The sequence below is a fragment of the Ricinus communis genome, chromosome 3 (genome assembly GCF_019578655.1).
Source record: "Ricinus communis isolate WT05 ecotype wild-type chromosome 3, ASM1957865v1, whole genome shotgun sequence".
Taxonomy (NCBI): Eukaryota; Viridiplantae; Streptophyta; class Magnoliopsida; order Malpighiales; family Euphorbiaceae; genus Ricinus; species Ricinus communis.
Window position 1 is genome coordinate 21,130,349 of NC_063258.1, and position 24,021 is coordinate 21,154,369.

The following is a 24,021-nucleotide window of genomic DNA, read 5'->3' on the forward strand; positions in this document are numbered from 1 at the left end:
AATCATTGGGCATATGATGGTATATCAATGATATTTTTATTTTATGAGAACAGATATATATTAATTATAAGTAGAGAATAAGAAGCATGATATTAGATTATTAATTTAGATAAGTTGATTAAGTACTTGGGTTATGTGTATTAAGCCTTAAGACGTAATTGAACCAATAGTTGAAGGTTGGGTAAATAGATTGGACTTAAAAGATACAATTAAAAGTTAGTACCTATATATGGTTAGTAAGAATTAATTTAGGGTGATAAAAATAGTTTAGTAGGTGGTGGCATTAAGAGAGGAATATTGGAAATTGGAACCATGAGCAAGCTCATTTTACCTCTTCATTTCTCTAAAATTCGTACATGGCCAAAAACACAAAATTTGGAATAAGAGAGAGGAGTGGAATACCTAGAAAAACTTAAGATTAAGATAGGATTTTGCCAACTATTGAAGGAGCCAAGCTAAAGCTAAAGGATTTAAGCATATTAGCAACCCAAAAGCTGAAATTGGTAAGTTGTTACTTGAGTGTTATTAATTTGTCATTAGGGTTCTTGATTACAAATTGGAAAAACTTCATTTGATGCTCTCATTGATTAATTAAAGGTCTGATTATCATGAATTAGTAGAGTATTGAATGATTGCATAAAGATTAAGCTTGATTTAAGTTTAAATATGTTAAGATAGAAAACTGTCAAAATTCCAGCAACCTTGATGTTCTGTATTTTAGGCATAACATGGGTTATATAAGTCCAAATTAAGCTTAATTAGTGTCTATGGAAATTTTAAAGAGTCCTCTATAACTTTGTAGTTTTGTGATTTTGCTATTTTTGCCGTTTTGGTTGCTTAAATTGAGCAAACAGATTGCTGCTCGGGTACAACTAGCTGTATGACCCTTGCTCAGTAATTTGAAAATAATTAAATCTATAGAAGTCGGAATTGAGTAATTCTTCTTGGAGATGAAACTATACACATAAATGGATATGTCTATTTAATATGAGATTTTTGTATTAAGCCAATTTTGCCCAGCAATAAATATACCTTGGTACTAAATTCTGTCTAGAAAACAGAAATGTTGGAGATTAGTTTTATGCAATTTATTGATGTTAATTTGAGTTAAATTGGTATTTAACTAGATGGGAAATGTTTATAGGATATTAAAACAGTAATTGAGAGTCTTAGAGGAAGAGTTAGACCTATGAATTAGAGAGGGGATGATCTTGTAATGCATTAGAACTCGCATTTACATGAATATTTGTAATATGCATGAAATGTGAATTGATGAATGTGTTGACAGGTATTCAAAGGCCTGGAAAGGAAGTTGTGGAGAAAGGAGGTTCTTATATGCTAAAGGAATAAGTATATTTTGAGTAAGTAAATAGTTAATATTTGCTATGTTCATATATTTAATCAAATGTTCCGCAAATGGTTGCGTTTGCTTAATATTGTTTATGTTTGAATGACTGAGATGGAAATGATTGGTGTTCAGTGGAACAATTATTATTGCTGAAATATGATATAAGTGAAATGATTGAATTGTGATGTTAAGTGCATATGTGCATGTGAATGGTGGATTCCCCTGTGAAAAAAAAATATATATATAAAGCCTTGGGAGGCTAAAGCCTAGAGAGGCTATAAAAGTGTATAATGTGAGATGAGGCGAAGCAACTTACGTGTGTGATATGTGAGGATGAGGCGGAGCAGCACATTAAAGGGGATCCACAAGCCGTGAGAACTAACCATAATTGTTGAATTGTATTTCTTCTATGATGGTTGTAATGAATTGAGTAGAATGGTATGACTTTATACCTAAACTATGAATATCATGGAAAGTTATGTGATTGGGTGGAAATTGTATTAAGTGTATGTGATATAGATTATGTTGATTATTTATTTACTGAGCTGGAGGCTCACCCCTCTCCAAAATTTTTCTTTTCAGGTTTGTAAATAGTAGTGCATCCGTTGGTTGTATGCGAAGTCTAGCTTTTAGCAGTTCTGTCAAGTTGGGCCAGTTTTGTGAAGTCTCCTCCTAATGCATTCTTGTATGCTTCCTGGCTAATGTTTATTGGTTAGCATGTGATGGGGGTGTTACATTTTAGTATTTTGAATTGAGTAGAATGGTATGACTTTATACCTAAACTATGAATATCATGGAAAGTTATGTGATTGGGTGGAAATTGTATTAAGTGTATGTGATATAGATTATGTTGATTATTTATTTACTGAGCTGGAGGCTCACCCCTCTCCAAAAATTTTCTTTTCAGGTTTGTAAATAGTAGTGCATCCGTTGGTTGTATGCGAAGTCTAGCTTTTAGCAGTTCTGTCAAGTTGGGCCAGTTTTGTGAAGTCTCCTCCTGATGCATTCTTGTATGCTTCCTGGCTAATGTTTATTGGTTAGCATGTGATGGGGGAGTTACATTTTAGTATTTTGAATTGAGTAGAATGGTATGACTTTATACCTAAACTATGAATATCATGGAAAGTTATGTGATTGGGTGGAAATTGTATTAAGTGTATGTGATATAGATTATGTTGATTATTTATTTACTGAGCTGGAGGCTCACCCCTCTCCAAAATTTTTCTTTTCAGGTTTGTAAATAGTAGTGCATCCGTTGGTTGTATGCGAAGTCTAGCTTTTAGCAGTTCTGTCAAGTTGGGCCAGTTTTGTGAAGTCTCCTCCTGATGCATTCTTGTATGCTTCCTGGCTAATGTTTATTGGTTAGCATGTGATGGGGGTGTTACAGAAAGTGGGTGGCAGCCGGATTTTTTTATTTTTTTAGTGAGCTCTGGCGAATTTTGGCCGATCGGAGGGCATCTCCGGACTCTCCTCAGCTCAAGCTTTCCATTGGCACCGGTTTTATGGCGATTGGACTCCGTTCAAAAATCGACGGCCGAGGTCGTCTGTAAATCTCTCCGGAAGATCGGGGGTCAGATCGGAAGTAGGGATCGTCATCAGCGTATTGTTTCGAGTTCGATGGTGCATTCAGATCGTCGATCGGACTCCGATGGCTGGAGGCGAGTTGACCGAGCGATTAAGCGTCTTGATAATCCGTTAGTTCGGCTCGCTCCACCAGAGGCATCAGAGCAGAGCTAGGAGGTCGTCAAATCTGTGAGTTAAAGTCATATGTCTGTTTATATGTGTTATGCTGAGATTTTACGAGATAATTTTGAGTATATGAATTAATATTTTAATCAGTTATTTTAAGGCTATTTATATAATTTTCATTTTTTGCATTATGAATTTAATTATTTCGTGTTGACTCGGGATGGGACGGCTGTAGAGCATGCTATTTGATGAGTGCACCGGTATATGAATCCGAGACTGATAGCACAAGGGTAAAAGGGTAGATTTAAAAAGGTAAATTTAGGACTTGCCGAGCTTAGTAGAGTGTGTTTCCTAGAGTAAAGGTCCTTGGTCGAGCATTGCTCTCTGAGCTTAGTAGAGTGTGTTTGCTAGAGTAAAGGTCCCTAGTCAAGCATAGCTCTCTGTTAGAATGAGAGAGAGTCGAGATGTTAGAGTTGAGATTAGGGTTCTGCTGAGGTACTCCATCCCGTACTATGTGAAAATCATATTTTATTTTAAGCATGGCATAACACGTTTATTTTTGCATGACTTATTATTTATTTCAAATTAAATAAATGTGTTATGGAAGTGTTGTAAATGTTTTTGGATATATGATTTTAACTCACTCTCGCGACTAACAGTCTCAATTTTCATTGTTTTTCAGATCTGTGATTGTTAGTCTTTCTACAGTTCTTATCTAGCAACCCGACTCTTTCATCACCGGGTGATGTAATTGATTTGGTATGTTTGACTTGTAAAATTTTAGATTCTCTACAGTAGAAGTAATAGACTTATCAGTTGTAATTTTATGTAGTTTCACGTCTCGCCTAATTCTTACGGCAGACCGAATTAAATATGTAGAGGTTAATGGCTAAGAAATTGCGACATCAGTGATATTGGATGAGATGAAATTAAGTTAGTGATGGTCAGGCTTATTACGGAATTTGGTGGCCTTACGCCTACCCATTCCCTAGTGCCGGTCACGGGCCCATAGATCGAGTCGTGACACTCGTAAAAGTGGTATATTTATAAATTTGAGAAAACAACCGCGTAAAAGAAGTATAATTCCGAGTTTAAGAAAATAACCTCGTAGAAGGGGTAAATCTTTTAATATGAGAAAACAACCTCGTAAGAGGAGTATATTTATAAATATTAGTAAACAACCCCGTAATGCAGGGATATTTATCAATCGGAGAAAATAACACCGTAATTTTGGTTTATTTGTGAGTATGAGAAAACAGCCCCTTAATTGGGTTAATTTTATAATATGAGAAAACAACCCCATAAAAGGGGTATATTTGTCAATATAAGAAAATAACCCCAAAAAAGTGGTATATATATCTATATAAGGAGATAATCTCGTAAAACATGTATATTTATGAATATGAGAAAAAGATCCTATAATAATGCTAATAATTTAATATGAGAAAATAACCCCATAAAATGGTATATATATCAATATAAGAAAATAACCCCGTAAAACGTGTATATTTATGAATATGAGTGTAGAGGGGTATATTTATAAATATTAGAAAATAACCTCGTAATACGAGGATACTTATCGATCAGAGAAAATAATCCCATAATTTTGGTATATTTGTGAGTACGAGAAAACAACCCCTTAAATGGGTTAATTTTATAATATGAGAAAACAACCTCGTAAAAGTGGTATATTTGTCAATATAAGAAATAATCCCGTAAAAGTGGTATATTTATCAATATAAGAAAATAACCCCATAAAATGTGTATATTTATGAATATGAGAAAACAACCCCGTAAAAGTAGTGTAATTGCAAGTCTGAGAAAACAGCCTCGTAGAAGGGGTAAAATTTATAATATGAGAAAACAACTCCGTAGAGAGGTATATTTATAAATATTAGAAAATAACTCCATCGTACGGGGATATTTATCGATCAGAGAAAATAATCCCATAATTTTAGTATATTTGTGAGTACGAGAAAACAACCCCTTAAATGGGTTAATTTTATAATATAAGAAAATAACCCCGTAAAAGGGGTATATTTGTCAATATAAGAAATAATCCAATAAAAGTGGTATATTTATCAATATAAGAAAATAACCCCATAAAATATGTATATTTATGAATATGAGAAAATAGCCCCGTAAAAGTAGTATAATTTCAAGTATGAGAAAACAGCCTCGTAGAAGGAGTAAAATTTATAATATGAGAAAACAATCCCGTAGAGGGGTATATTTATAAATATTAGAAAATAACTTCGTCGTACGGGGATATTTATTAATCAGAGAAAATAATCCCATTGTGAGTACGAGAAAACAACCCCTTAAATGGGTTAATTTTATAATATGAGAAAACAACCGAGTAAAAGGGGTATATTTGTTAATATAAGAAAATAACATCGTAAAAGTGGAATATTTATCAATATAAGGAAATAATTCCGTAAAACATGTATATTTATGAATATGAGAAAAAAAGACCCATAATAATGTTAATAATTTAATATGAGAAAATAACCCCGTAAAAGTAGTATATTTATCAATATAAGAAAATAACCCTGTAAAACGTGTAGATTTATGAATATGAGAAAACAAACCCGTCAAAATAGTGTAATTGCTAGTTTATGAAAACAGCCTCGTAGAAGGGGTAAATTTTTTAACATGAGAAAACAACCTCGTAAGAGGAGTATATTTATAAATATTAGAAAACAATCCTGTAATATGGTGAAATTTATGAACTTGAGAAAATAATCCCGTAATTTTGGTAGATTTATGAGTATGATAAAATAACCCCTTAAATGGGTTAAATTTATAATATGAGAAAACAACCCCGTAAAAGGAGTATATTTGTCAAAATAAGAAAATAACCCCGTAAAACGTTTATATTTATGAATATGAGAAAATAACCCCATAATAGTGCTAATAATTTATATGAGAAAATGACCCCATAAAAGTGGTATATTTATGAATAAGAAAATAACACCCTAAAACGTGTATATTTATATATATGAGAAAATAACCGCGTAAAAGTAGTGTAATTGCGAGTGCAAAAAAATAACCTCATAGAAGGGGTAAATCTTTTAATATGAGATAACAACCCTGTAAGAGGGGTATATTTATAAATATTAGTAAACAACCCCGTAATACGGGGATATTTATCAATTGGAGAAAATAATCTCGTAATTTTGGTATATTTGTGAGTATGAGAAAACAACCCCATCAATGGGTTAATTTTATAATATGAGAAAACAACCCCGTAAAAGCGGTATATTTGTCAATATAAGAAAATAACCCCGTAAAACGTGTATATTTATGAATTTGAGAAAACAACCCCATAATAGTACTAATAATTTAATAAAGTGGTATATTTATCAATATAAGAAAATAACCTCGTAGAACGTGTCTATTTATGAATCTGAGCAAACAACCCCATAAAAGCAGTGTAATTACTAGTCTGAGAAAACAGCCTCGTAGAAGGGTTAAATTTTTTAATATAAAGAAACAACCTCATAGAAGGGGTATATTTATGAATTTGAGAAAATAATACCATAATAGACCTAATAATTTAGTATGAGAAGTTGACCCTGTAAAAGTGGTATATTTATCCATATAAGAAAATAACCTCGTAAACGTGTATATTTATGAATCTGAGAAGACAACACCGTAAAAGTAGTGTAATTGCGAGTCTGAGAAAATAGCCTCGCAGAAGGGGTAATTTTTTTAATATGAGAAAGCAACCTCGTAGAAGGGGTAAATTTTTTAATATGTGAAAACAATCGCGTAATATGGGGATATTTATGAATATGAGGAAATAACCCCATAATTATGGTATATTTACGAGTATGAGGAAACAACCCCTTAAATGTGTTAATTTTATAATATCAGAAAATAACCCCGTAAAAGGGGTATATTTATTAATATAAGAAAATAACCCCATAAAATGTGTATATTTATGAATTTGAGAAAACAACCCCATATTAGTGCTAATAATTTAATATGAGAAAACGACCCCGTAAAAGTGGTATATTTATCAATATAAGAAAATAACCCCGTAAAACCTGTATATTTATTGATGTAAATCCAAGTTTAAAGCTTAAAGAGATCCAAGATCCATTAATAGTACAAGAAGGCCCAATCACAAGGTCCAAATCCAAGAAACTTCAATAAGCCATATTGGGTTTAATTAGGGACATTTGGAAAGCCCAAGAATTTCAACCCAATAAGGCATCCATGGAGGCCCAAGGAATAATATTTAACTTGGTTTTGTGTTAATAACAATTAGGGTTACATGTAGCCACCATATACAAGTTAATAGGGTAATTAATACTAAGTAATGGCTATCAATGTGGGTAGTGGTTATTAAGAGCCACCATATACAAGTTAATGGAGTAATTAATACCAAGTAATGGCTATTAGTGTGGGTAGTGGTTACTAAGGCCATTTAAGAGTAAAAGTAATCCTATGTGTGTGAGTCTATTTTAGTAGTGTGTGCATGGACTTGTACTCTATATAAACAAGTCCTTTTCTTTCTTTTGAGCATGATTGAATTTGATATATGAATTATAACTTTGTTTGAGTTTTATTATGAGGAATTTTGTCTTTAATTTCTTGCTTGAACTTTGTGACTTATCAAGCTTTAGTCTAGGTTGTGGTGTCAAAATCTAAATCTTTGTTTTCTTGTTATTTATCAAACTTTCTTTTTTATGGCATAAGAGGAAATTCAAAGTCTATCTTAGTATCTTTATCCTTGTTGGTAAAGAGGTTAAGTAGCATCCATCTTCTTACTTCAATCTTTGAACGATCCGAGTTTGTTGATTAAATTGGTAATTTCTAGTTTTCTTCTAATTTAACTTATCATAGTATTTTTGCTATTGGGGAGTTAATTGATGAAACCTACAATTCTCATCATAAGTGGTATCAGAGCATTGGTTCAAGATTGAGGTTTGCGTATCCAAAACTATCTTTTAATTCTCAATATCTTGTGTTCATCTTATATTTTGCACCTTTTGCCACCTATTGTTCTTGTTATTATTTCTTTTTATCTTTATTCTTCTTATCTCAAGATTTTGTTTGCATATATATATAAAAAAAAAGAAGAAATTCATCCATAAAAAAAATTGTTATCTTTGATATTCTTGTGTTAGATCTCAAATTACATAAAAAAAAAAAGAAATTGACTCTTCATATTCCATTGAAATCTATCTTTATAATTCTGTCTCTTTGTGTTCTTTGATGATCTATCTTTGTTTTTCATTTCTATTAGCCTATTTGCTACAAATTGCTCATTTCTTTAAGCCTACCTTATTATTTCTTGTTAGCCTACCTTTTCTCTTTTTATTTATCATTGATTACTACATTCTTGAAATTTTGTTTGATTGAGAAACTTAGTTCATCTAAGAAATCAAAAGGCAAATTTGAGAGGTGAAAGGCAAGAGTGTGAGATCATTAGAAAAAAAAAAGCCCAAAATTGAGTGTAAACACGAGTGGTATACATCAATTTTGAGTGAAACACGTGAGGGAGTGTTGTGAGATTGTCTCTTTCTATTTTCTTTTATTAAAATTTTAGGTTTTACAATCATGTCAAAAGACATAAGAAATGAAGAAGGCTATGATTAAAGCAAATGTGGTAGAAGATTGTGAAGCTACCATGGCAAGGTTCTTGAGAGGGCTAAACAAAAACATTGCTGATGTTGTTGATTTGCAACATTATGTGGAGATTGAAGATATGGTGAATTTGGCCATGAAAGTGAAAAGGCAATTGAAAAGAAAGAGGTATGATTCTAAACCAAATATGGGTTCTTCTCCTTGGAAAAATTCTTGGGGGAAAAATGATGATAAACCTTTTACTAAGTCAAAAGTGGAAGAAACTAAACCTAAAATTGACTTGGGTAATAAGGGAAAGGGTGAGAATCAACCAACCCAAACTAGGGGAATCAAATGTTTTAAGTGTTTAGGTCATGGGCACATTGCTAGGGAATGTCCAAATAAGAAAGCTATGATTCTAAAGGATGGTGATATTGAGTCGAAGAGTGAGGGGGATAGTGATGATGATATGCCTTCTTTAGAAGATTGTAGTGATGTTGAATGTGCTAAGGGAGATAATGTTGTTGTTCAAAGAACATTGAGTTTGCAAAATAAACATGATGTCCATAGGGAGCAAAGAGAAAATTTGTTTCATACTCATTGTTTGATTTCTAACAAGTTGTGCAACATGATTGTGGATAGTGGAAGTTGTACCAATGTAGCAAGCACTTTGCTAGTGGAGAAATTGAAGTTGCCTACTACCAAGCACCCAAGACCATACAAGTTGCAATGGCTTAATGAAAGTGGAGTTGTAAAGGTAAATAAGCAAGTTTTAGTTTCTTTTCAAATTGGTAGATATAAGGATGAGGTGTTGTGTGATGTGTTGGCAATTTTGGCCGGACATATGTTGTTGGGGAGACCTTGGCAATATGATAGAAGGGCTAGTCATGATGAATTCAAAAATATGTATACTTTGACTATGGATGGAAAAAGGTTTAACCTTGGACCATTAACTCCAAAACAGATTTTTGAAGACCAAATGCGCATCAAGCAATAATATGAAGAAATGGGTTCTTCATTGGGAAGGGAAACCTTTGAGAGTAAAGAAAAAGGTGAGATGAGTGAACTTAAAAATTCCAATTCTCTTGACCAAAATGGGAAACACATGGTGAGAGAAAACAAGGAAGGTTCAAATGAAAGAAAAATGAGTGTTTATGCAAAAATGAGTGACGTGAAGGAAGCTATGCTTTTGAGGCAACACATGCTTGTACTTATGTACAAGGAGATTTTGCATATGTTTATGGGTGGCCGACGCATTGTCAAGAAGGTATGCCTTGATCTCTAAACTTGATGCAAAATTATTAGGATTTGAATACATAAAAGATCTGTATTCTAATGATCCTGATTTTGCTAATGTTTATGGGGTATGTGAGAAAGGGGGTTTTGATAAGTTCTATAAGTTTGATGGTTTTCTTTTTCGGAAAAACAAATTGTGTGTGCCATAAAGTTCTTTGAGAGAGTTACTTGTGAGAGAGGCACATAGTGGAGGTTTAATGGGACATTTTGGGATTAAGAAAACTTTGGATGTGTTGGGTGACTATTTCTTTTGGCCACAGATGAAAATGGATGTTGAGAGAATTTGTGAGAAATGCATTACTTGCAAACAAGCTAAATCTAAAGCAATGCCTCATGGTTTGTATACACCTCTTCCCATACCAAATGAACATTGGGTAGACATTTCTATTGACTTTGTTTTAGGATTACCTAGGTCCAAAGGAGGGAGAGATTCTATTTTTGTTATTGTGGAGAGGTTTATCAAAATGGCACATTTCATTCCATGTCACAAGACGGGTGATGCGACCCATATTGCCAATCTATTCTTCAAGGAGATTGTAAGGCTATATGGAGTGCCAAGGACCATTGTGAGTGATGGGGATGTCAAATTCCTAAGTCACTTTTGGAAGACTCTTTGGGGAAAGATGGGGACAAAGCTTTTGTATTCTACAACTTGTCATCCGCAAACGGATGGACAAATAGAGGTGGTAAATAGGACACTTGCAACACTTTTGAGGGCTGTCATCCAAAGAAATTTGAAGAATTGGGAAGAATGTTTTCCACATGTGGAATTTGCTTACAATAGGAGTGTGCATGGTTCAACAAATTTCTTAGCCTTTGAAGTTGTGTATGGATTCAATCCATTGACTCCATTAGATTTGCTACCATTGCCGTTGGACAAAGCTAATTTAGAGGGGAAACAAAAAGCTGAATTCATCAAGACTTTGCATGAGAAGGTGCGTGCAAACATTGAGAAGAAGACACTCCAATATGAAAAGCAACACAACAAAGGGAGTAAGCAAGTCATTTTTTAGCTTGGAGATTGGGTGTGGGTGCACTTGAGGAAGGAAAGATTTTCTAACCAAAGGAAATCAAAGCCTATGCCAAGAGGAGATGGTCCTTTTAGAGTGCTTCAATGCATCAACAACAATGCCTACAAGATAGAACTTCCAAGTGAGTATGGCAATGTTAGTGCTACTTTCAATGTTAGTGGCTTGTCTTTGTTTGATGTAGGTGATGAAGATGATGGAGCTGATTTATGGACAAATCCTTTTGAAGAAAGGGGGAATGATGTGAATCCAAGTTTAAAGCTTAAAGAGATCCAAGATCCATTAATAGTATAAGAAGGCCCAATCACAAGGTCCAAAACCAAGAAGCTTCAACAAGCCATATTTGGTTTAATTAGGGACATTTGGAAAGCTCAAGAATTTCAACCCAATAAGGCATCCATGGAGGCCCAAGGAATAATATTTAACTTTTTTTTGTGTTAATAACAATTAGGGTTACATGTAACCACCATATACAAGTTAATAGGGTAATTAATACCAAGTAATGGCTATCAATGTGGGCAGTGGTTATTAAGAGTCACCATATACAAGTTAATGGGGTAATTAATACCAAGTAATGGCTATTAGTGTGGGTAGTGGTTACTAAGGCCATTTAAGAGAAAAGGTAATCCTATGTGTGTGAGTCTATTTTAGTAGTGTGTGCATGGACTTGTACTCTATATAAACAAGTCCTTTTCTTTCTTTTGAGCATGATTGAATTTGATATATGAATTATAACTTTGTTTGAGTTTTATTGTGAGGAATTTTGTCTTTAATTTCTTGCTTGAACTTTGTGACTTATCAAGCTTTATTCTAGGTTGTGGTGTCAAAATCTAAATCTTTGTTTTCTTATTATTTATCAAACTTTCTTATTTGTGGCATAAGAGGAAATTCAAAGTCTATCTTAGTATCTTTATCCTTGTTGGTAAAGGGGTTAAGTAGCATCCATCTTCTTACTTCAATCTTTGAACGATCTGAATTTGTGGATTAAATCGGTAATTTCTAGTTAACTTATCATAGTATTTTTGCTATTGGGGAGTTAATTGATGAAACCTACAATTCCCATCATTTATGAATATGAGAAAACAACCTAATAAAAGTAATGTAATTGCGAGTCTGAGAAAATAGCCTCATAGAAGGGGTAAACTTTTTAATATGAGAAAACAACCCCATAATACTGGAATATTTATCAATCAGACAAAATAACACCGTAATTTTGGTATTTTTATGAGTATGAGAAAGCAACCTTTAAATGAGTTAATTTTATAATATGAGAAAACAACCCCGTAAGAGGCGTATATTTATCAATATAAGAAAATAATCTCGTAAAACGTGTATATTTATAAATGTGAGAAAACAACCCCGTAAAAGTAGTGTGATTGCGAGTTTGAGAAAACAGCCTTGTAGAAGTCGTAAATTTTTTAATATGAGAAAACAGTCCCGTAATAAGGGAATATTTATCAATCGGAGAAAATAACCCTGTAATTTTGGTATATTTGTGAGTATGAGAAAACAACCCCTTAAATGAGTTAATTTTATAATATGAGAAAATAATCCCGTAAAAAGGGGTATATTTGTCAAAATAAGAAAGAAATCCCGTAAAATGTGTACATTTATGAATTTGAGAAAATAATCCTAGAATAGTGCTAATAATTTAATATGAGAAAACGACCCCGTAAAAGTGGTATATTTCTCAATATAAGAAAATAACTCCGTAAAGTGTGTATATTTATGAATCTCAGAAACAACTCTGTAAAAGTAGTTTGATTGCAAGTTTGAGAAAACAGCTTCGTAGAAGGGGTAAATTTTTAAATATGGCAGAACAACCCCTTAAGAGGGGTATATTTATAAATAGTAGAAATCAACCCCGTAATACGGGGATATTAATCAATCGGAGAGAAGACAATCCCATAATAGTGCTAATAATTTAATATGAGAAAATGACCCCGTAAAAGTGGTATATTTATCAATATAAGAAAATAACCTCCTAAAACGTGTATATTTATAAATATGACAAAACAACCGCGTAAAAGAAATGTAATTGCGAGTTTAAAAAAATGATCTCGTAGAAGGGATAAATCTTTTAGTTTGAGAAAACAATCCCGTAGGAGGGGTACATTTATAAATATTAGTAAACAATCCCATGGGGATATTTATCATTCGGAGAAAATAACCTAATAATTTTGGTATATTTGTGAGTATGAGAAAACAACCCTTTAAATAGATTAATTTTATAATATGAGAAGACAATCCCGTAAAAGATGTATATTTATCGATATAAGAAAATAGCCCAGTAAAACGTGTATATTTATAAATTTAAGAAAACCACTCCAGAATAGTGCTAGTAATATAATACGAGGAAACGACCCTGTAAAAGTGGAATATTTATCAATATAAGAAAATAACCCCGTAAAACGTGTATATTTATGAATCTAAGAAAACAACCCCATAAAAGTAGCGTAATTGAGAGTTTGAGAAAACAACCTCGTAGAAGGGGTAAATTGTTTAATATGAGAAAATAACCCCATAAGAGGGGTATATTTATAAATATTAGAAAACAATCCCGTAATACGGTGATGCAACCAAGGATGCATCTAAGTCAACTAGCATGGATCCACTAGCCTATGGAGGACCAATGACACGAGCAAAGAGTAAAAAGTTCAAGCAAGCCTTAAATTCTTACTTGGAGCATGTTTTGAAGATGGCTAATGATGGTGCTTTTAATGAAGATAACAACGCCTTGAAGATAGTGACATTAATTGCTATTAATGAAGCTTAAACTTCTCGTCATGGAACAAGGTCAAGGTCAAAGATCAAGGATCAAAGTCAACAGGTTTTCCTAGGGTTTCTAGAAGCATTGGGCCGCACATTAGGGTTTCTAGAAGCATTGGGCCCCACATTAGGGTTTCTAGAAGCATTGGAGGTCTCACCTAACCCTAGGGAAGCCACCACTTATGCTTAGAGAAGGAGGCAGCCGCACATTAGAAGTCTTTTAGGGTTTGATTCTTTATTGCTTATCTTAGTCCTTTTTAGGGTTAGAATCATTTCAAGACTCTATAAATAGAGCTATGTATTTCGGCTAAAGGACATAAGATCAATATACATTTCTAAATGAAGTTTTATTTGAGTTGTTAACTCTTATTCCTTAAGGTGTTCCTTATTGAATTTCTTGAGATTAAATTAACTTGTTTGATTTAGTTTCACATCTACATGTTTGATCAATCAATTAACTTTTTATTAGTTTCTTGAGTTGTTTGAACATTCTTCATCTATTTATAACTAAAGGGCTTAGTAGTTCTATTGCTAAGTTTGTTAGTTCCATAATCAATTGCAAACTTTCAAGTTAGATTTTGGGGCGACAAATTCAAACTTATTGGTAAGGGTGCTTCCTCTTAAATAGAGAGAGCGTTTCTCAGTTTGATTTTCTCACCATTACTTATCTTGGTGTTTGAACGTATCCGGTTCGAGTTCGTATCATTTGGTATCAGAGCCAAACTTGTAAGTTGGTTCATTTTTTTCAATTAAAGAGTCTGTCTTCTATTTCATCTCAATTTCTGTTCGCATCATTATAAATAAAAAAAAGTATACTATTTTCATTGCTGCCCGCATACCAAGGCAGATTTCCAAAAAAAAGAAGTAAGGAACGGAAAACTAACCCTAACCATTTGTGTTGGGTAGTTCTTGAAGAATTGACTCTTGATTGATTCATTCCGCAATTCCTTTTAATTAATTGTAGCTGTTCTTCATTCTTATAATTCTGATTTGGGTAATTTTGTTTGTTTTCTCTTAAAAAGCTTTTCTTTTGGGTTAATTGAGTCTTGTTCGATTAGTTGTAAGCTTGTTTTGTTCACACGCTGATAATTCATTTTATTGATTCACGAGTGTTCTATTGAACTTCAGAATTAATAAACGTTAAGAGGTTGTGAAAAACTTATTCTTGTGATTACTAGAACAATTTGATTTAATTTCTATAAGGAATTCAATTCTTTGTGAGTGAAACACGTGAGGGAGTGATCTTTTCTTGTTTTGCCTTTAACTATAAGAAGCCTCCAGAGTATAACACTTGATCACGTCCTTTTTTTTTCTTTCCTAGTCTTTTGGTTTAACCATGTCATCTGAACCATCATTGACTTTGGAATATTTAGCTTATACATTGAGAGATGTAGTAGAACATATGACAAAACAATTTCAAAAACAAGATGACAAATTAACTAGGTTATTGAATGATATGCCTAAAACGTCTAAAGGGGATGGTTCTGATAATGACCAAAAAAGTGAGTCTAAAGGGTCTAGACATAATTTCCAACCCAAAATTGACACTAATTTGGGTAGCATTAAGATGAAAATACCATCTTTTCATGGTAAGAGTGACCCTGAAGTTTATTTGGAGTGGGAAAAGAAGGTTGAAAGGGTTTTTGAATGTCATAACTATAGTGAGTCTAAAAAGGTTAAACTTGCTGTTGTTGAATTTTGTGATTATGCTGCCATTTGGTGGGATCAATTGGTGAGTGGTCGTAGGCGTCATGGGGAACACGAAGTTGGTTCATGGGATGAAGTTAAACGCATTATGCATAAAAGGTTTGTGCCATCACACTACCAAAGGGATTTGTACAACAAGTTACAAAATTTAGTATAAGGTAGTAAGAGTGTTGAGGAGTATTGGCAATCTATGGAGATAGCTATGATTAGAGCCAATATAGATGAGGATAGGGAAGCCACAATGGCAAGATTTCTGCATGGTTTGAATCGTGATATTGCTAACATAATTGAATTGCAGCATTATGTAGAGATGGAGGACATGTTGCACATGGCCATAAAGGTGGAAAAGCAATTAAAAACCAAGAGCAGAAGTGCTGCCCCTAGCTCAAAATGGAGTAGCGCATGGAAAGGGAGCAACCAGCCCCCTAACAAGGGTCGTGAGGCATCAAAGGACATCAAGCCAGCCCCTAAATTTGATGTTAACACTAAACCAACGACGCAAAGTGACCTCAAATCAAAGAAAGTGCAATGCTTCAAGTGTTTGGGGTATGGACATATATCTTCCCAATGTCCAAACAGGCGAACCATGGCAATTCGAGGTGGTGAAGTGGTCTTTGAGAGTGATGAAGAATCCGAACCAGGTGAGGAGGATTACCTAGACATGCCTGAGTTGGAAGAATGTAATGATGTGCAATTGGGTGAGGTTAGTAATGTACTTATAACTTTTAGAGCTCTTAATTTACAACCTATTGATGATGATGCTCAAAGGGAAAACATATTCCATACTACATGTAAAGTACAAAACCATGATGCTAATTGTAGTTTAATCATTGATGGGGGTAGTTGTACTAATGTAGCCAGTGCTATGATGGTTGATAAACTTAGACTTCCAACTACTAAGCATCCTAAGCCATACACCTTGCAATGGCTTAATGATCAAAGTGAGATTAGAGTTACTAAGCAAGTACGGATTGCATTTAGTGTAAAGAAGTATAATGATGAGGTATTATGTGATGTTGTTCCCATGCAAGCATGTTATATGTTGCTAGGTAGACCATGGTTATATGATAGATCTATAATTCATAATGGTCGAACCAATGCATATTCTCTTGTAATGGATGGAAAACCGTATGTTTTGGCACCATTAAGTCCTAAAAAGTTTGTGAATTACAAAAAGTTGTAAAGGACCGAATGGAAGCATATGAGAAAGAAAAAAGAAAGTGTGAGAGTGCACATGAAAAAGAAAAGGTGCACAAGCAAAAGGGGAGTTGTATGGAAAAAAATGAGGGGCGAGAGCAACGAGTGGTAAAAGGAGAGTTTAGCGAGGGTTTGCGCAAGAATGTGAGCAAAAGAACAAGTAAGGCGCAAGAAAAAGGGGAGGCAAGCGAGAAAAAAGTGAGTTTCTTAGTTAGAGAGCGAGACATGAGAAAGGCTTTGAGTGAAAATAGGCAAGTACTTGTACTTATGTATAAGGAGACTTTATTTAACACTAATAATCTTAACTCTTCTCTTCCTAGTGTGTTTGTAAGTGTTTTGCAGGAATATGACGATGTGTTTCCCGAGGAGTTACCTAGTGGGTGGCCACCACTAAGGGGGATAGAGCACCAAATTGACTTTGTGCCGGGGTCATCTATTCCAAATAGACCAGCCTATAGAGTCAATCCCGAGGAGACCAAAGAGCTGCAACGCCAAGTTGAGGAACTACTAAGTAAAGGTTATGTTAGGGAAAGTCTTAGCCCATGTGCTGTTCCTGTTTTATTAGTCCCTAAGAAAGATGGGTCTTGGCATATGTGTATTGATTGTCGTGCAATTAACAAGATTACCATTAAATATCGTCATCCTATTCCTAGGTTAGATGATATGTTAGATGAATTGCATGGAAGTGTTATCTTTACTAAAATTGATTTGAGAAGTGGCTATCACCAAATTAGAATGAATATAGGTGATGAGTGGAAAACAACATTCAAAACTAAATTTGGTTTGTATGAGTGGTTGGTCATGCCTTTTGGCTTAACTAACGCACCAAGTACTTTATGAGACTAATGAACCATGTTTTGCATGCGTATATTGGTAAATTTGTGGTAGTATAATTTGATGATATTCTGATTTATAGTAAGAGCTTTAGTGAGCATGTTGAACATGTTCGGATGGTGTTGATGGTTTTGCATGAGAATTCTTTATATGCTAACCTTGCTAAGTGTGATTTTTGCACAAACAAACTTGTGTTTCTTAGTTTTGTTGTTAGTGAAAATGGAATTCAGGTCGATGAAGATAAGATAAAAGCAATTAAGGAGTGGCCAACACCAAAGAATGTTAGTGATGTGAGGAGCTTTCATGGCTTGCAAGCTTCTATAGGAGGTTTGTCAAGGACTTCAGTACCCTTGCCGCACCACTTAACGAGCTTGTAAAGAAGAACGTGAAGTTTCATTGGGGAGAACAACAAGAAAACACATTTAATATGCTAAAGGACAAACTTACTTCATCTCCCACTCTTTCACTTCCGGATTTTTCCAAAACTTTTGAAATTGATTGTGATGCTTCTGGTGTAGGTATTGGAGCTGTTTTAATGCAAGATGGGAAGCCAATAGCATATTTTAGTGAAAAGTTGAATGGAGCTTGCTTGAAGTATCCAACTTATGACAAGGAATTGTATGCTCTTGTGCGTGCACTCAATGTTTCGTAGCATTATTTGCTACCTAAGGAGTTTGTGATTCACACGGATCATGAAGCATTAAAGCACTTGAAGGGACAGAACAAGTTGAATAAGCGCCATGCTAAATGGAGTGAATTCATTGAAGCATTTCCCTATGTCATTAAGTACAAGCAAGGTAAAGAAAATGTAGTTGCCGATGCACTATCTAGAAGGTATGCTTTACTTGCTTCTCTAGAAATAAAATTGCTTGGTTTTGAGTATATCAAAGACTTGTATGTTGATGACCACGATTTTGGTTCTATTTTTTATGCTTATGAACATGGTGCTATTGATAAATTTTATAGACATGATGGATTTTTGTTCAAAGAAAAACGTTTATGCATTCCTATGTGTTCTATGCGTGAATTGCTTGTGAGAGAATCACATGAAGGTGGTTTGATGGGACACTTTGGTGTTCAAAAGACTTTAGATGTTTTGCATGATCATTTCTATTGGCCTAACATGAAATCTGATGTGAATAGATTATGTGCTAACTGTATTGTATGCAATGAAGCTAAGTCTAAATCACAACCTAATGGGTTATACATGCCTTTGCCCATACCTAATTCTCCTTGGATTGACATATCTATGGATCTTGTGCTTGGATTACCTAGGTCTAAGCATGGGCATGATAGTATTTTTGTTGTGGTGGATAGGTTTTCAAAGATGTCACACTTTATTGCATGTAGGAAAACCGATGATGCACAATATGTTGCTGAATTGTTCTTTAGAGAAATTGTACGTTTACATGGTATGCCTAGAACTATTGTCAGTGATAGGGACACCAAGTTTTTGAGCTATTTTTGGAAGACCTTATGGGGTAAATTGGGAACTAAATTACTTTTTTCTACTACATGTCATCCCCAAACCGATGGTCAAACTGAGGTAGTAAATAGAACTCTGTCACAATTACTTAGGACCATGGTTAAACGAAACTTGAGAACATGGGAAGATTGTTTGCCGCATGTTGAATTTGCATATAATCGTAGTATGCATTCTTCTACTCAATTTTGCCCATTTGAGATTGTTTATGGCTTTATTCCTTTGAGTCCTTTAGATTTGATTGCTTTACCTTTGAGTGAACAAGTGAATTTAGATGGTGCAAAGAAGGCTGAATTTGTGTTGAAGTTGCATGAGCAAGTGCGTGCAAATTTGGAAAGACGCAATGAACAAATCACCAAACAACACAATAAGGGCTGCAAAAGGATGGTATTTGAAGTTGGTGATTGGGTTTGGGTGCACTTCAGGAAGGATAGGTTTCCCAATCAAAGAAAATCAAAGTTGATGCCACGTGGTGATGGTCCATTTGAAGTAATAGAGCGCATCAACGATAACGCATACAAAGTTGACTTACCTGGTGAGTATAATGTTAGTGCTACTTTTAATGTTGCTGATTTGTCTCCTTTTGATTTTGATGAAGGCGTTGATTCGAGGTCGAATCCTTTCAAAGAGGGGGGGAATGATGCAACCAAGGATGCATCTAAGTCAACTAGCATGGATCCACTAGCCTATGGAGGACCAATGACACGAGCAAGGAGTAAAAAGTTCAAGCAAGCCTTAAATTCTTACTTGGAGCATGTTTTGAAGATGGCTAATGATGGTGCTTTTAATGAAGATAACAACGCCTTGAAGTGACATTAATTGCTATTAATGAAGCTTAAACTTCTCGTCATGGAACATGGTCAAGGTCAAAGATCAAGGATCAAAGTCAACAGGTTTTCCTAGGGTTTCTAGAAGCATTGGGCCGCACATTAGGGTTTCTAGAAGCATTGGGCCGCACATTAGGGTTTCTAGAAGCATTAGGCCCCACATTAGGGTTTCTAGAAGCATTGGAGGTCTCACCTAACCCTAGGGCAGCCACCACTTATGCTTAGAGAAGGAGGCGTACGCATTAGAAGTCTTTTAGGGTTTGATTCTTTATTGCTTATCTCTTAGTCCTTTTTAGGGTTAGAATCATTTCAAGACTCTATAAATAGAGCTATGTATTTCGGCTAAAGGACATAAGATCAATATACATTTCTGAATGAAATTTTATTTGAGTTGTTAACTCTTATTCCTTAAGGTGTTCCTTATTGAATTTCTTGATATTAAATTAACTTGTTTGATTTAGTTTCACATCTACATGTTTGATCAATCAATTAACTTTTTATTAGTTTCTTGAGTTGTTTGAACATTCTTCATCTATTTATAACTAAAGGGCTTAGTAGTTCTATTGCTAAGTTTGTTAGTTCCATAATCAATTGCAAACTTTCAAGTTAGATTTTGGGGCAAAAAATTCGAACTTATTGGTAAGGGTGCTTCCTCTTAAATAGAGAGAGCGTTTATCAGTTTGATTTTCTCACCATTACTTATCTTGGTGTTTGAACGTATCCGATTCGAGTTCGTATCATATACGTAATATTTATTAATCGAAAAAAATAACCTCCTAATTTTGGTATATTTATGAGTATGAGAAAACAACCCCTTACATGGGTTAATTTTATATGAGAAAACAATTCCGTAAAAGGGGTATTTTTGTCGATATAAGAAAATAACACTGTAAAACATATATATTTATAAATATAAGAAAACAGCATCGTACAAGGGGTAAATTTTTTAATATAAGAAAATAACCCCATAATACGGGGATATTTATCAACCGAAGAAAATAACCCCGTGATTTTACTATATTTGTGAGTATGAGAAAACAACCCTTTAAATGGGTTAATTTTATAATATGAGAAAACAACCCCGTAAAAGGTGTATATTTGTCAATATAAGAAAATAATCCCGTAAAAGTGGTATATTTATCAATATAAGAAAATAACCCCGTAAAACTTATATATTTATGAATATGAGAAAACAATCCCGTAAAAGTAATGTAATTGCAAGTTTGAGAAAACAGCCTCGTAGATGGGGTAAAATTTATAATATGAGAAAACAACCCAGTAGAGGGGTATATTTATAAATATTAGAAAACAAGTCCGTAATACGAGGATATTTATGGATAAGAGAAAATAATCCCGTAATTTTGGTATATTTATGAATACAAAAAAATAACCCCTTAAATGGATTAATTTTATAATATGAGAAAATAATCCCGTAAAAGGGGTATATTTGTCAATATAAGAAAATAACCCCGTAAAAGTGGAATATTTATCTATATAAGGAAATAATCTCGTAAAACATGTTTATTTATGAATATGAGAAAAAAACTCTATAATGATGCTAATAATTTAATAATTTAATATTAGCAAATAACCCCGTAAAACATGTATATTTATGAATATCAGAAAACAACCCCGTCAAAGTAGTGTAATTGCCAGTATAAGAAAATAGCCTCGTAGAAGGGGTAAATTTTTTAATATGAAAAGATAACCTCGTGAGAGGGGTATATTTATAAATATTAGAAAATAACCCTGTAATACGGTGGAATTTACGAACTTGAGAAAATAACCCCGTAATTTTAGTATATTTATGAGTATGAGAAAACAACCCCTTAAAAGGGTTAATTTTATAATATGAGAAAACAACCCCGTAAAAGGGGTATATTTGTCAAAATAAGAAAATAACCTCATAGAACGTGTAAATTTATGAATTTGAGAAAACAACCCTATAATAGTGCTAATAATTTAATATGAGAAAATGACCCCATTGTAATACCCGAAATTTTTCTTTTAACAATGATAATATTAATAATAATTAATAAATGAGTTTTTATTTAAAATAATTTTACTTTATTTTTATTTGGTTTCAATTGGAATAACTTAAATGGAATTTTAATGCTAGACAAGTAAGGGAGTTATTTTCTATATCCAATTAGTTTGATTTTTAAGAAATTAATTAAGTAAATTCTTTGAGAAATGAATTATATTTTTGGTTATTCAAAATTTTTCCCTAAATGAATATTATATAAATTAAATTCTATATTTGGGAGTTATGGAAGAATTAGTAAAGGATATTTTATAAAATAATTATTAGCTAATAGTGTTGATTTAATTGGAAAGCAGTTAGCAAATTGATTAATTAAGTTAATTAAGTGTTAGAATTAAAGTGGTAATTAATTTTGGAATAAGGATTTGACAATATAATTGTTTTAAATTGGGGTTTTTAATGAAAATTTATATGGTTGGTATTTTTATAATTAAGTGTCGGCAAGGGCACTTTGGTAATTTTACGTTTAAAAGTAAGAGTAAATAAGTAATTATATATTTTCAATAATTTTAATTTGGCCCAAATTAAATAGTTAGGGACTTAATTGAAAAGCTAAAGAAAGTTGGAGGGCTAATAAAAAATTTTACAAGACAAAATTGTTGTAATTAAAAAGTTGAGGGACTAAATGGTAATGAAGAAAGGTTCAGGGACCAATTGTCGATATGTAAGAAAAGAAAGAATGAAAAGAAGAAGAGGATCGATGCGTCGGGGATGAGAGGAAAGGGAGGAGGAAGAAGGATCATGTCCGTGCAGGTCGTCTGGGGAGCGGCGGAGCGGACCGACGAAACGGCTGGCATCGGCTAGTGTAGCGGCAGCGACGGCAGCGGCGACAGCAGCAAGTGCGAGGAAGAAGGTAGTGGCTTCCTTTGGCGGCGTTTTTGGTCTCAAAATGACCGGTGAGTTGAGGGCTTTCGTTTGGGAGTAGCAGCATCGCAAATGGTGGCCGGAGTTGGTAGTTACAGTGGAGAGAGAAAGTGGGTGGCAGCCGGGATTTTTTTATTTTTTCGGTGAGCTCCGGCAAATTTTGGCCGATCGAAGGGCATCTCCAGACTCTCCTCAGCTCAAGCTTTCCATTGGCACCGGTTTCATAGCGATTGGACTCTATTTAAAAATCGACGGCCGAGATCGTCCGTAAATCTCTCCGGATGATCGGGGGTCAGATCGGAAGATCGGAAGCAGGAATCGTCATCAGCGCGTCGTTTCAAGTCCGATGGTGCATTCGGATCGTCGATCGGACTCCGGCGGCTGGAGGCGAGTCGACTGAGCGATTAAGCGTGTCGATAATCCGTTAGTTAGGCTCGCTCCACCCGAGGCATCGGAGCAGAGCTAGGAGGTCGTCAATTCTGTGAGTTAAAGCCATATGTCTGTTTACATGTGTTATGGTGACATTTTATGAGATAATTTTGAGTATATGAATTAATATTTTAATCAGTTATTTTAACGATATTTATATAAGTTTCATTTTTTGCATTATGATTTTAATTGTTTCGTGTTGACTCGGGATGGGACGGCTGTAGAGCAAGCTATTTGATGAATGCACCGGTATATGAATCCGAGACTGATAGCAAAAGGGTAAAAGGGTAGAATTAAAAAGGTAAATTTAGGACTTGCCGGGCTTAGTATAGTGTGTTTGCCAGAGTAAAGGTCCCTGGTCGAGCATTGCTCTCTGGGCGCCGGCTTATTTGGAAACTTAGGTGATTGGATTTAAGGACCCTAGTCGAGCTTCGCTCTTTGGGCACCAGTTCTGTTAGAATGAGAGAGAGTCGAGAGTTAGAGTTGAGATTAGGGTTTTGCTGAGGTACTCCATCCCGTAGTATGTGAAAATCATATTTTATTTTAAGCATGGCATAACACGTTTATTTTTGCATAACTTATTATTTATTTCAAATTAAATAAATGTGTTATGGAAGTGTTGTAAATGTTTTTGGATATATGATTTTAACTCACTCTCGCGACTAACAGTCTCAATTTTCATTGTTTTTCAGATCTGTGATTATTGGTCTTTCCGCGGCTCTTATCTAGCAACCTGACTCCTTCATCACCGGGTGATGTAATTGATTTGGTATGTTTGACTTATAAAATTTTAGATTCTCCACAGTAGAAGTAATAGACTTATCAGTTGTAATTTTATGTAGTTTCACGTCTCGCCTAATTCTTACGGCAGACCGAATTAAATATATAAGGTTAATGGTTAAGAAATTGCGACATCAGTGATATTGGAT